At 41.4% G+C, this 14,094-nt stretch overlaps 1 pseudogene; it reads left to right on the top strand.

The window, feature by feature from the left end:
- LOC102835243 overlaps positions 1 to 14,094 on the top strand; it is a 92,625-nt pseudogene that overhangs the window by 30,782 nt on the left and 47,749 nt on the right.

A 14,094-nucleotide genomic window follows, 5' to 3' on the forward strand; every position in this document is an offset into this window, starting at 1 on the left:
TATATATATAGTTAATAAAATATTAACGTATTTAAAAAAACGAATCTAATTCTCAACTGATGGCAAGGAAGGTGCTGGACCAAAGGTGCAGGACCAGCCATTCCATGTTGCATGGGGTCAACTTGACCTGATAATGAGGAGGAGGAAAAGCTTGACTAAGACCCTACATTTCCTAAACACTTCAGGAGTGGTTTCAGGAGAGGGTGTGTGCAAGTTCTGGGGACACACTGGTGTCCTGTTAATGAAGCATGTGGAGAAGCCCTTGTCACAGATTGACTTGTGCCCCCCTCCCCATCTATACTGAAATCCTAGCCTCTATGCTTGTAACTACCGCCACTCCGCAGGAGAAAGATGAGGCTTTCTACTCCCGTAAAGATTTACACCCTCGGAAACCCTGTACAGGGTCGCTATGGGTCAGAACCAACTCAACAGCACTTAACAACAACAACAACATGCTTGTAATTAGAATATATTTGGGAATGGGTTGTCTTTGTTATGTTAATGCAACTACATTATGTAGGGTTTGTCTTGAGAAGTGATTAACCAAACAATTGAAAGAAGAAGCAGAGATGCTCTTATTTCATTATGTTTTTTAGTACTTTTGACATAAATTTACTTGTTTTTCTACAAAGTCATTCCTCCCCACCCACCCCCCTGCTGCTGCTGCTGCTGTGTGCCATCAGTTGGTTCTGATTCATAACAACCACCTATAGGGTTTCTGAGGCTGTAAATTGACTGGAGCAGTAAGTCTCATCTTTCTCCTATGGAGTGACTGGTGAATTTCAAGCTGCACCCCAACGTATAATCCACTAAAGCTACAAGGGACCCTTATGTGATTTTAAACTCTGAAAACAGCAACTAGGAGTTATTATAAATGGAGAAGAGATTGAGTTGTCAAAGACTTCATTTGCTTGAATCCACCATCAACATTCATGGAAGCAGCAGTCAAGAAATCAAATGACGTACTGAATTAGGCAAATCCACTGCACAAGACCTCTTTGAAGTGTTCAAAAGCAAAGATATCTCAGTTTGAGGACTAAGGTGCACCTGAACCAAGCAATGATATTTTCAATAATCTCATATTTGTGTGAAAGTTGGACAATGAATAAAGTAGACCATAGAAGGATTGATGCATTTGAGTAACGATGTTGGAGAAGAATATTAAAAGTACTGTGGACGGCCAGAAAACAAACTAATCTATGTTGAAAGAAGTACAACCAGAATGTTTCTTAGAAGCCAAGATAACCAGACTTGTCTCTCATAATTTGGATATATTATCAGGAGGGGCCAGTCCCTGGAGGACATCATGCTTGGCAAAGTGCAAGGTCAATGAAGAAGAGGGAGACCCCTGATGAGATGGATTGGCACAGTGGCAGCAGCAATAGGTTCGAGCCTAACAACAGTCGTGAGATTGGTACAGAACCGGGCAGTGTTTCACTCTGTTGTGCATAATTGGAACCAACTCAATGGTACCTAACGACAATACCTGGTGTGGTGCTGTAGGATGAGCACTGGATTGCTAACTGCAAAGTCAGCAGTTCAAACTCACCAGCCACTCCTCAGAAAGCTGATACAGAGTTGCTATGAGTCAGAACCGACTCCACAGCACTAAACAACAACAACACCCTAAATAACAGGGATGCCTGAGGGGATGGTGATGAAGTGAGCTCATTCTTCTGGTGACCTCCAGAGAACTGAAAACAGATTTAAAGCAAATTAAGTAACAGGAATTAAGAAGCAGTAAATGATTAACGGAGAACAAGTCTGAAGTGGATTATCCAAGCCAACATAGTCAGAGTTTTTGTTTTTAGGGAGAGGAAATACCTCAATTCTTACCTCTTTTTGTTTCTATTCAGTTTCCAATTAATATTTTACCATTGGTTCTAATATACTTGGTTTCTATTGGTTAATTCAACACAGAGGTAGTTTCCGTGTCCAATTCATAATGACAGTAACAATAAAAATGCTAAATATTAACCATTAAGTTTAGGGACTTGGGGATTGGGGTCAATTTGTTTTTAAAAGCACAGAGTCATTTTGGGGAGGAATACACGTTTTAAGTCCAAGTCCCAGTACATTTTAGTCTCAAAACAATGCAACTCAGTAGACTTGTGTTTCTTCTAACTGGAGAAAAGAGAGCATGAAGTCGGAAGCATTAAGTGACTTTGTTGTTGTTGTTAAGTACCATTAAGTCAAGTCGGTTCCAACTCATTACCACCCTGTATAGGGTTTCTGAGGAGCAGCTGGTGGGTTTGAACAGTTAGCAGTCCAGCATTTATCCTACAGCACCTGCCAGGACTCCTTAAGTGGCTTGCCAAAGGTTATTAAACTAGTTAGTTGAAAAAGCTGCACCTTGCTTCTTAGATGTCTGCCTTAACCACTGTTGGAATATTAATGGTCCTGGAGCTGTAGGGTAAGCACCGGACTGCAAGGTCAGTTTGAATTACAAGGTAGGTGGTTCAAACTCACCAGCCGCTCCTTAGAAACCCTATACAGGGTCACTGTAAGTCAGAATTGACTGGATGGCTGAGCTGCTAACCTCAAGGTCAGCAGTTCAAATCTACCCGTCTCTCTGTGGGGGAAAGATGAGGCTTTCTACTCCCATAAAGACTTACAACCTCAGAAACCCTGTACAGGGTCTCTATGAGTTGGAACTGACTCCACCACCAACAGTTCTGTTTGAAGCCTAGTCCCTGTTGGTGTAGTTTGTAATAAGGAGTGGCCATCTAGGCAAACTGGCACGGAGAGAGTTAACCATGTCCTCCCTTTTGATGTGTTTTTCAGGACACCATAACTACCTTGTGGATTAATGTGAATGTTAGAATGGTAAGAGTATCGTCAACCTGCATATTCTATTAGTTAACATTGTTGAAACGGGTATAAACATTGTTCATAAAAAATAGTCTTTGGATGCCATTTAAAAAACTTTGCTACTGTAGTTCTAAGGGTAGCCATTCTAACAATAAAGGCTTTTCTTTCTTTGTTTATCTGGAGTGTTTGTTAATTAGGTTTAATTGCTCTAGAGCATCATCAGACCCAAGTTTTGGGGTAACACCACCTTGATGAACACATTTCCTGATTTTAGACCATTCGGTATCCCTTAGTTCTGTTCAAGTGACTGCCTCTCGGTCTATATAGAGGTCTGTATAAGCACAATCAAGTTTTCTGGAATACCCATTCTTTGCAATGTTGTCCATTGTTGTCAAGAGCCACACAGTCAGACACCTTTGCAAAATCAGGGAAACAAAAGTAAACATCGTTCTGTTATTCTCTCCTTTCAGCCAAGATCCATCTGAGGTTAGTAATGATATTCCTTGCTCTTCTTCTGAACGTAGCTTGAATTTTTGGCGGTTCCCTGTCAATACATTGCTGCAAATGTTTTTGAATTATCTTCAGCAAGAACTTGCTTGCGTGTGATATTAATGACATTGTTTGATGATTTCTGCATTTCATTGGGTCACCTTTCTTTGGAATGAACACAAATATGGATCTCTTCCAATTGGTCGGCCAAGTAGCTGTCTTCCAAATTTCTTGGCACAGATGAGTGAATGCCTCAGTGCTGAATCAATTTGTTGAAATATTTTCATTTGCATTCTGTCAATTCCTGAAGCCTTATTTTTTTCCCAATGCCTTCTGTGCAGCTTGGACGTCTTCCTTCAATCACATCAGTTCTTGATCATATACTGTGGCTGAACACCAATCAATTCTTTTTGGTACAGTGACTGTGTGCTCTTCCCATCTTCTTTTGATGCTTCCTACATCATTCAATAGTTTGCCCAGAGAATCTTTCAATATTTCAAGTCAAGGCTTCAATTTTTTTCTTCAGTTCTTTCAGCTTGAGAAATGCTGAGCAAGTTCTTCCCTTTGGGTTTTCTAACTCTAGGTATTTGCATATTTCATTATAACACTTTACTTTGGAAAAATGTTTATATGACTTGCCCTGTGCCTCACTTATTTCTAGTCAGATCCTTAACAATTTTAAAAATTATTTTAAAATTAGAATTTAAAAAAACGGTTTTGGTGGTGGTGTTTAAAAAAAAATGCAAAACCAAAGCAGAATTCTAATATTGTTGTTAGGTGCCATCAAGTCCATTCTGACTCACAGTGACCTATGGAATATAGAACATTGTCTGGTCCTGTCCCATTGTCACAAGTGCTGTTAGGTTTGAGCCCATTGCTGCAGCCACAATATCATTCCATCTATTAGAGGGTCTTCCTCGTTTTCACTGACTGTCTAGTAGAGTCCTGTCATGGTGCTGTAGGATAAGCACTGGACTGCTGACTATACAGTTGGTGGTTCAAACCCACCAGATGCTCCTCAGAAACCATATACAGAGTCGTATGGGTCAGAACTGACTTGATGACACTTAACAACAACAATAACAACTCTAATGGAGAAGGAAAAACAAGGAAAGGATCTGAAATTTAAGGTTAAAAAAACCACATTTCTTCCTCTGTATAAGGTATTTAATAATAAAAAGTGGTTTATTTTTAAAGTACCCATACAAGATGACCTCACCATGTTAACCTGGTTGGTGCATATCACATCTGGTCTGACCAAAATCAGCCAACCTACAGCTTCTTGTTGAATAAGATAATTTTTGGTTGTTTTTAATTTTCTCCTTAGGTATGATCGTAATTTGATCCATGACTTGGCAGCTTTCCCAAGGTGACCAGTGTATGTGTAGGCAGGTGCAATGGATTTTGTCCACCGATGATGCAGGAAATTGGCTAAGCAAAACAGACTCCTTCTTCAACTGATGAAGCAGAGAGAGAGTTGGGCAATTGGTGGAAGAGAAAGAGAGAACAGGCCACTGGATAAGTTAGAGGTTTTGAGAGACAAGCCATGGGGTCAGGAGCAAGCAAGAACCAGCATAAAACAGCATCAGAAGTAGATGGGTTGCAAGGCACTGTCTTAGGAAACCCTACAATAAACTCCTTTCCTTCTGGCTACTCATTACACTCCAAACACAATGAACAAATAGTCCTAAAAACAAGAAAAACAGTTAATTATTGGACACCATAGGAATAATTTGGCAGACTGTTAAGAAGAAAAAATTGACAATTGAGCTTAACTTGGGGACATGGCCCTTGAATACCACATTATTGGAATGTGCTTTGAGAAAACGTATGTCATGTTGAAAATTGCAACTCTAATACTCTATTTCTAAGGGAATAGTTCTTTTATCTTTTTACAGTGAGATAGTTTTAAATATATAATTCATTCTTCTGTTTTTAATCTTAGAAATATAGTATCACCACTGGACCAATAAATAACATCATGATAAATGGAGAAAAAAATTGATGTTGCCAAAGACTTCATTTTTCTCAAATCAACCACCAACACTCATGGAAGCAGCAGCCAAGAAATCAAATGACATATTGCATTAGGCACATCTGCCACACAAGACCTCTTTAAAGTATTGAAGAACAAAGATATCAGTTTGAGGACTAAGGTGTACCTGACACAAGCCATGGTGTTTTCAACAACCTCATATGCATGTAAAAGTTGGACAGTGACTGAGGAAGACCATAGAAGAGTTGATGCATTTGAATTATGGTGTTGGAGAAGGATATTAAAAGTACCATGGACTGCCAAAGGAACAAACAAATCTGTGTTGGAAAAAGTACAGCCAGAATACTTCCTGGAAGTCAGGATGGCCAGACTTCATCTCTCATACTTCAGAAATACTGTCAGGAGGGACAAGTCCCTGGAGAGGATAACATGATTGGTAAATCGTAGGGTCAGATAAAAAGAGGAAGACCCTTAATGAGATGGATGGGCAGCAATGGGCTCAAATGTAGCAACGATTGTGAGGTTGACACAGGACCTGGCAGGGTTTTGTCCTGTTGTGTGTAGGATCACTTGATGGTACCTAACAACAACAACAATAATGGAACCCTGATTTGATTCTTAAAAATGCATTTTCCACAAATTTCTATCCAGTTGAGCTGGTCTGTTTCTTGTCCTTTAAATATAATAAATCTATCCCTGCCTACACACCTTTTCTTACATCTTCCTCTTCATGACATGTCATCCTCCCTCTATGATCTAATTCTAATAATCCTTTAGGACCCAACTAAGTCTCAATTTCCCCTTGAAACATTCTTCACCTCTCCTGACCCATAGTGATCTTCCTATCACACAATCTTGCAGGATCCATTGCTCTTCAAAGTCTCAGTCTTATCTGAAGAGCTAAGTTACTCCTTGAAAGCTTCTGTTCACACAAGGCTTGTTGCCCTCTTCTTAGGGGGCATTCTATCCATATCGTTGATGGAGATAAGGATGCAGATGAAGACAATATGATGGAGGAGAAAGAGCTGAACTAAAAGTGAAAGATTTATATTCTAGATTTGACTTATTAAGTAGATCATGGGCAAGTTCTTTACCTTCAACTGCCTCACCCATATTTCTAACTTCGCATCCACTTTTAGATTCCAAAATGTCAATAGCCTTGAGGTTGAATGTGAAGGTGGTACAAGGTGTAAGGGAAAGAGCATGGGCTTTGGACTTTTAGCAACCTGGATTTGAATCCCGACTCTGTTCGTTAATAGCTGTGTGGCTTTGGACAAATTTTGTAACTTCTCTGTGCCTTAGTTTTCACATCTCTGAACTAGAGATAATAGTTGTTACTTGCAGTATTGTTATGAAGATTAAATGAGGTAATATATCAAAATACATGGCACAATTCCTGGCTGCAGTGTAGGGAGTAGAAATCCAGGCAGACCCAGTTAATTTCCTGAGTTAAGGAGATGGAGCCAACGGTCCAAGGTGATCAAGGCTTTTAGAGTTCACAGGATGGAGTACTAGAGAGCAGAATGCTGAGGACAAACCCTAGAGAATTCAGCAGAGCAAAGAATACCAAATGCACGTGAAGAAACTTGGGACCTGGGAAGCAACTGTCTGAAATAATTAGAGAAAACAAAGCCTGGCACTTACCCAGGCCAGGAATAGTGTCTGGGGATCAGCAGACTGTTAATCTAATAATTCATGGGGCACTGGGTAGAGCCCTCAGGAAGGTCTAGTCTCAGCAGTGGAGAGTAATTTGCTCCCTACTAAGCATTCCTCCACATCTACGTAATCACCTATTAGGACACAAGCCTAGAGGATGTCATTGTTTCCAATGGCACATCTCAGAATAAAACTCAGGAATATTTATAGGAATGTAAAATTCTCCAACATCCAATAAGACAAACTTCCCAATGCCTTCACATCAAACGATTACCCGGGAGGGATGCAAAGGAGAAAAATACAGCATATAATGAAAGATTAACCACAGAAACCAACCTTAAACTAATACAAGTGTTTAAATTAGCAGACAAGAACATTAAAACAAATAAACTGTTACACACACACTTACACATCCTAAATTGAAATCCTGGAAATGAAAGTACAATTTCTGAGACAAAAATTAGACTGAATGTGATCCATGGCAGATTAGACATGGCAGAGGAAAAGATCAGTGAAACAAACAACATAGCATAGAAACTATCCAAAATAAAGCACCAGATAAAAAGAACTTTTTTAAAATAAAAAAATAAAAAGCATTGGTAAACTGCAGGACAGCTTCCAGCTCTCTAATATACATGTAATTGGAGTCCCTATGTGTGGGATGTGATAGGAATATATTTGAAGAAATAACGGCTTCAAAACTTCCACATTTAATGGAAACTTTAAACCCATAGATCCAAGATGCTCAACAAACCGTAATCTTAAGAATCATGAATGACGATAACTACGTCAAAGGACGACAGATCCCAGTCTTTGGGTAGTTGTTGTTGTTAGGGGCCATAGATTTGGTTCCAACTCCTAGATAGCCTAGAGAACAAAATATGGCCTCATCCTGTGCCATCCGCACAATTATTGTTCAGTTTTAACCTATTATTGTAGCCAGTGTCAATTCATCTCACTGAGGGTCTTCCAAAACAGAAGTGCTCATTCTTCTGGCCAAAACCCAACCACAGCCTGTTGAGCTGATTCTGACTCAGTGACCCATAAGGCAGAGACAAATTGTTCCTTCCATAGGGTTTCTGAGGCTGTAAATATTTACAGAAGCAGTCTGCCTCATCTTTCTCTGGCAGTATGGCTAGTGGGTTCCAACTGCTGACTTTTTGGGTAGTAGGTCAATGCTTAACCTACTGTACCAACAAGAATCCTTGTTCTTCTGGCAGTCCATTGCCTATCCAATATTTTTAACCAACACCATAATTCAATGGTATCAATTCTTTTTCAGACTTCCTTGTTCTTTGTCATGCTTGTAAATGCATATATGGAAACTGAAAATCCTATCAATTAAATACACATGGTCAATAGTTGTTTTGTGCCCTTTACTCAATTCCAACACTTAGTAGTAATCTTACAGCATAGAATAAAACTGCCCCATAGGATTTCCAAGGCTCTTAATGCCAGAGAGATGTTGATCTGTGTTTCACTGACTATGTAAAGCCATTCAGCTGTGTGGATCCTAATAAGTTACAGGCAACATTGAGAAGAATGGGAATTCCAGAGCATGTAATTGTGCTTATGAAGAACCTGTACATAGACCCAGAGGTGGTCACTGTGTGGCTTAAAATCAGGAGAGGTGTGCATCCGCATTGGAGCTTTTGCAACTTATTCAATCTGGATGCTGAGAAAATAATTCACGAAGCTGGACTATATCTCCTGTGAAGACAAGTGTGGTGTTGAGTTTGGAGGAAGAGTCATCACACGCTGCGATATGCAGATGACACAAAGAGGACTTGGGTAAGGTGCATCTTAGTCCACAAAGTGACCCCTTTGCTTTTTAATACTTTAAAGTGGTCCTTTGCAGCACGGAGAAGTAGTCAGAAGGCAAATGAACAACATGACTTGGCAGGGCAGAACTTTGAACCTCCTTCAGGGAAGGTCCTGGGAAAAGTCAGGAGGAATCCGATTTTGCTCTGTGGTCACTGCGTACATTTTTTAGTTCTTAAGGAGCTCTGGTAGCATAGTGGTTACGAATTGGGCTGTGAACCTCAGAGTCAGCAGTTCGAAACTACCAGCTGTTCCACGAGAGAAATATGAGGCTTTCTGCTCCCATAAAAAGATTTACAGCTTCGGAAACCCTGTACAGGGTCGCTATGAGTCGGAACCGACTCCACAGCACTTAACAACAACAACCTAAAGTTAATTTAGCTCTAAGGATATCTCATTGCCCCTTTAGAGATCCAGGTCCACTAAGTTGTCTTTTCAGGTAATGAAAATAATTTACAGTTCATGAAACCTGCAAGATAGCTTTGTTCTTAGTGATATTGTTTCTGTTTTCTATCGCTATACACATTTTTTTTGTATATTTGAAATCTGATCATGGCTTGCTTTCTTTAAGTGACATTGGCTTCCGGCTGTGACTTTGTGAAGGACATTGATTCAAATCTATACATTTTCAATAAATCAAAAAATCCTAAATGCCAATACTAAAGAAAGAAAGAAAAGGCCTGCCTGTTTTTCATAAAAATGTAAGTCATTCTTAAACCTTTGAATTTCCAACCTGCAGCCACAGGTAAGGGCCCCATGATGCCTTCCCCATCCCCACTCCACCCCGCCCTCCAGCATGGTTTTGTGGTCTGAAATTTCAACCAGGACCTCTTGGCTTTCTCAATTTAAATGGAAATGCAAGCTCATGAATGTGTCATGAGCTACTGATGACTGATGTTAATTACTGTAGACTTGGCTCTGATGCACAGTGATTCCACATAGAACAGAATGAAACCTTGTCCAGTCCTGCACCATCTTTATGCAGCTTCCAACACTAGGTCACACTCCATTCTGCTGAGACCATAAGGTTTTCATTTTTGGAAGTAGATCGTCAGACCTTTCCTCCTATTCTGTCTTATTCTGGAAGCTCAGCTAAAACCTGTCTACCATAGGTAACCCTGCTGGTATTTGAAATACAAGTGGTATCATTTTTAACATCACACAACACACAAGGCACCAACAGTATGACAAAGTGACAAGTGAGTAGTCAATTGCTCTTGTTGTTGGGTGCTGTTGAGTCTTCTCCAAGTTGGGTGGGTTAGAACTGCCAACCTTTTCATTAGAAGTCCAGCACTTAGCCATTGTGCCACCAGGGCCCCTCACTGCTAATGTGGAGGATATAGCAACTCAGAACCAATTTGAAGGTCTACTGTGACTCTTAAAAATGCCCAAATGACATGGCCGGGAAAGAGAAGTTGGTACACACGTCCCCACTGGGAACCCTGGTCTGAGCTTGTAGATGGACAGGACTAGACTTTAGCAACAACACCTGGAGCCCAGGATGAGCAAGGAGGCAACATCTGAAGGCAAACTGTAATAGACAGAGGTAGTCCGAAGGCATCAATCAAAGGTGCCAGGTTGTTGTTGTTGTTGTTAGGTGTCTTCGAGCCAGTCCCAACTCATAGCGACCTTATGACAACAGAATGAAACACTGTCCGGTCCTGTGCCAGCCTCATAATCATTGCTACACTTGAGCCCATTGCTGCTGTCACTGTGCCAATCCTTCTCATTGGTCTTCTTCTATTTCAATGACCCTTTACTTTACCAAGCATGATGTCCTTCTCCAGGGACTGGTCCCTCCTGATAACATGTCCAAAGTATGAGAGATGAAGTCTTGTCATCCTGGCTTCTATTAATATTCTTCTCTAACACCATAACTCAAATTCACTAATTATTCTACAGACTTCCTTATTCACTGTCCAACTTTCACATGACAATGAGGTTATTGAAAATACCATGACTTGGGTCAGTCACACCTTCATCCTCAAACTGACATCTTTGCTCTTGAAATACTTTATAGGATCTTGTGCAGCAAATTTACCTGATGCCAAGGGCATGTCAAGGGCCAAGAGAGAAGTGGGAAGCCTATGCCCAGAATAACAAATCGGAAACTGTTAGAAAGAAGCTCAAATAAAGGAGTTCAGAAGGAGGCTGGGGTCAGAGCCTAGAGAAGTCTTCTTAATTTTGAGAGTGAAGCCTCAGGAGACTTCAGTGCCTGGGCTTTTACTCTTCCCATGGTATTAAGAACTGACCCAAACCATTTGGTTGTGCTCAGTTACTAGATCTTTTGGTAGATTTGGTAGCTGCCAAAAGTTAAGAGGAGTCCTGGTGTGGCAATGTGGGCTAATGCATCAGACTGCAAAGTTGGTTTGAACTGCAAGGTTGGTGGTTTGAGCTCACCAGCCGCTCCTTGTAAACCCTATACAAGGTCGCTATGGGTCGGAACCGACTCGATGGCACTTAATGACAACAACAAGAGTTAAGAAGTAGAGGAGGGTTAACTACTCCCCTACAACCTTGCTACTGAATTATAATGAAAGCTGACTTCGGATGGAATTGTTCCACACAGAGAGGTACTTATGGGGCAAACATTTATTAGCAGGCAGTTATTTTAAAATTAGTTCACATGACCTGTTGTATAAACACCACAGAGTCTTGGCTCTCTATCTTTCTAAATAGACTGTGTGACCTTGCTTTGCTCAGTGCTGAGAAAGAGAAGAAACTGTGGGGAAGGGGGATAATAACTCTGAGCGCATCATAGACCAAATTTCACCGTAAAAGCAAGGGAAATACAGTTGCGATATTCTTGGTGTGCTAGAATGTGCTAAGTAAAAAGATGAATGAGTTTAACTTGGATTCTTAAGCTGATATTAAAGTAAAGTTATCTAAAGGATGTTGTAGTCGTTGTTAAGTGCCTTCGAGTAGGTTCTGACTCATAACAGCCCTGTACAGGGTTTCCAAGAGATGGCTGATGAATTTGAACCACTGACCTTGTGGTTAATAGTCCAGTGCTAACCAGGATTCCTGCTAAAGAATGTCAGATTTTTGGAAAGGGGGGCAATTTTAGTGTTAGCCATAGGTGCTGTTTTCCGTAGCTACACCTCCACCTAAGTGTCAGAAGCAGAGAAAGAGCACACTCCTCTAAGTCTGTGTGAATGGTCTAATGGCCTTTGTGAACCCAGATACCTTTAGATAATCAAACAAAGCCTTTTCACCGGGCTGGGTGGGAGTCTCCCGAGGTGCCTTTGACTAAAGAACAAAACTTTGATTTGAAAGGAGTTATGGCTTCTTTTTCTGCCTTCCTAGGACCATAAAGCACAACCTTTCCTTTCTGACAGAAAACTGCTCTTTTTAGAGAAATAAGGGCAGGATCTTTCATCTGATGAAATGCAAGTGTTTTAGGGTTGGGGCCTTGCCATTCCTTACAATACCCCACACAGACAGGCAAGGGTTAGAGGATGATTATCCTTTGTGTAAAAACCCACAGAAAGGAGGGCACATTAGAGTCACCACCCTGAAAGAGAACAGCGTCTGCAGACGGGTAGACCAGAGCACTGCAGCCCCTCACTGGTGTGGATTTGTGACCAGAGGCTTTTATAGCTTTATTCCTGGACCCCTGAGCCATGGCGACCCCTTCTCACAGTTTGTTGTCCAAATATTTGGCCCTTCCTCATTAAAAAATTGAGTCTGGAAATGCACTGATCTGCTCCTCAGTTAGTCCCTTGGCCAGACTTTGACCCTCTGTGAGTGTTGCCTCAACAAATACCCAATGTGAAAATGAAATGCATCTCCCCTTGTTCCCTTGTTGCTATCTGACTAGGAGTCTTTCACAACATAAATGGGATCACATGGTTTCTTCAGAAGGATGAAAACTGAAGGAGGGAATTAGAGGCAGGAGCTAAGGACTGGAACTTCGTGCTGCTAATCACAGGATCATCATTCACGTACTGTTGAGGTTCCTCAGCAGTGCACAATGTTTGCTCTCCACTATCCTAAAGTGTTTCGGACTCCTGGTGTGGCACTGTAGGATAAGCGCTGGACTGGGACACAAGGTCAGCAGTTTAAACTCACCAGCAGCTCCTTGGAAACTCTTGTGGGAAATTCTCAAGATGGTCCATCTTCAGGAATAAAGGGCTCACAAAATTGCTAGACCAGACATAGGTTATTGATTCATACCAGGGATATGCAAGCAGGATGAATTGGGGGAAGAAGAGGAAAAAATCGGTTCTAGGACTAGTAACTTTAAGTAAGAATGCAGCCATTAAGACCAAGGGCACCATTCAGGCTAGATTATGGAACTGGGGGGAAGGAAAATGGGATGTCCGAGGTAGATTGTAAACTCCGTTGTTGTTGTTGTTAAGTGCTGTAGAGTCGATTCCGACCCATGGCGACTCTGCATAGGGTTTCTGAGGAGCAGCTGGTGAGCTTGAACTGCTGACCTTACAGTACAAATGGCTTTGCAGTCTGGTGCATTAACCCACAGAGCCCCATAGTAAGCAATAAAAGGAGAACTGGAGGAGGGGCTTTGTTGAGATGGGGGAATAAAACTCTTGGCAGGCTGGCCATGCAGTGCATCTGTCTGTGTCTACTGGATTGAGTGCCTGATTTTGCAAAATCAAATAAAGAAAACTTCACTCTCACTAAAATGAGTACAGATTGGATTTCTTGAGCATTTGTTGGTATCAACGTTTCTTACACCCTACACAGGTCACTATGAGTCAGAACCAACTCGATGGCATTTAAAAACAACAACACCCTAAAGTCTGGTGGTTCCGATCCACCCAGCAGCACTGTGCAAGAAACTCTTACTAGTTTTCTTAATGATAACAGCTGAGAAAACCCTATGGATAGAACAAAGTTTGAATTAATAAAAAAGATCCCTTTCCTGGTGCAGTGCCATAGGATAAGCACTCAACAGCAAGGTTGGTTTGAACTGCAAGATTGGTCGTTCAAATAAACAGATGCCGGGAAGCCATCAAGGCAAGCAATCAAGTCCCTTTAGGACAAACCTCCCTCTAAGACTGAAACTCAAAGGGAACACACGAGCAGGCATATAAACTGGCTGGTGACCACATTGGTCTACCGGTGAGTGGAAGAGGGAGAAAGGCAGCAATGAAGAAATGGGCTGAGTTCAACCATTTTCCACAGACTCCTGTTGACCTGGAGGTGAGAGAGAGAAGAGGAAGGGCTGGTTGGTCCAAAGTGTGGTGTGAGACCTGGGGACACCTGAGCCCATGGACAAGGACATAGCCACAGAGGGCTAGAGCTGAGAGTGAAGCATCCAGCTGATATGAAGTGAGGGGAGATGCAGAAGAACACCC

The sequence above is a fragment of the Chrysochloris asiatica genome, unplaced genomic scaffold (assembly GCF_000296735.1).
Source record: "Chrysochloris asiatica unplaced genomic scaffold, ChrAsi1.0 scaffold00005, whole genome shotgun sequence".
Lineage (NCBI taxonomy): Eukaryota > Metazoa > Chordata > Mammalia > Afrosoricida > Chrysochloridae > Chrysochloris > Chrysochloris asiatica.